Genomic DNA, 1,422 nt, shown 5'->3' on the forward strand with positions numbered 1-1,422 from the left:
AACAAGACGTCCCAACTCCTGCATTCAATATCCTGACCAATAAAACCTAGCATGCTGAATGCCTTCTTCACCACCCTTTCCGCCTGCGACTCGACCTTCAAGGAGCTATGAACCTGTGTTAGTGGAAAGGATGAAGCAGAAGTGGGAGGAGGAGTTGGGGAGGGAGATAGGTTGGGGACTCTGGTGTGAGGCGTGCGGCGTGTGAACTCAATCTCCTCTTGTGCCAGAATGAGCTTGATTCAGTTTAAAAGTGGTGCACAGGGTCCACATGACTCGAGCGTGGATGTGTTTCCAGGGGTAACAGATGGATGTGACAAGTGTGGGCAGGAGCTGAAATGAAAAATGAAAGTGAAAATCGCTTATTGTCACAAGTAGGCTTCAAATGAAGTTACTGTGAAAAGTCCCTAGTCGCCACATTCCGGCACCTGTTCGGGGAGGCTGTTACGGGAATTGAACCGTGCTGCTGGCCTGCCTTGGTCTGCTTTCAAAGCCAGCGATTTAGCCCTGTGCTAAACCAGCCCCTAAATAAGCCCCTAAACCAGCCCCTGATGAATCATGTTCACACGTTTTGGGAATACGAGAGATTGGAGAGCTTTGGGAGTCGGTGTTCAAGGATAGTGGGAGCTGAGGTGAAGCCGGACCCCATCGTGATGATCTTTGGGGTTGCAGAGGTCCCGGAGCTGCAGAAGGGGAAGGGGACAGGTGTTGTTGCCTTCCCCTCTCTGATTGCCCGGTGACGGATTATTTTGAATAGGAGATCAGATACGCCACCAAGGGTTGGGACTTTGCTGGGAGACCTGTACGGGTTTCTCCAGATTGAGAAGATTAAATTTGCCTTAAGGTGGCCAGAAGAGGGCTTCCAGGTATGGTGGAGGCTGTTCGTGACAATATTTGAGGAACTGTTCATCGTGGTGGGGGGGAGGGAGGGATTAAAATGGTAAAATGTACAATCTGTTAACTGCTTTGTTGGGATGTTGTTTTGTTGTTGTGGTTTACGTTTGGAATAAAATATTTTTTCAAATTGTTACAAAGGCAGGAAAAGGAAGGAGGGGAGAAGAGAACAAAAGGGGAGGTTTGTGATAGGGTGGAAGGTAGGACAGAGGGAGTGTTGGTGTAAGACAAAGATGATAATGGGGCAAATAAAGAAACAAATGACCTGTTCAGAGGAGATGTAAATGACAACAACAGACTCATTACCAGCTCCTGCTGTCCAAAAGAAAGGTTGGGATTCAATGTTATTAATCGGTCTTCAAAATCACAAAGTTTTTGATGGAGTAAATAAAGAAGAACTATTTTCAGTGGCAGAAGATTTGGTAAAGGGATGAACAGATGTAAGGTGATTGTTAAAAAAGCTAACGATGTGGTAGGATCTGGAATGGACCGGCTGAGAGGGCGGTGGAAGCAAATTCAATCATAACGTCC

This window comes from Scyliorhinus torazame, chromosome 15, assembly GCF_047496885.1.
Source record: "Scyliorhinus torazame isolate Kashiwa2021f chromosome 15, sScyTor2.1, whole genome shotgun sequence".
Taxonomy (NCBI): Eukaryota; Metazoa; Chordata; class Chondrichthyes; order Carcharhiniformes; family Scyliorhinidae; genus Scyliorhinus; species Scyliorhinus torazame.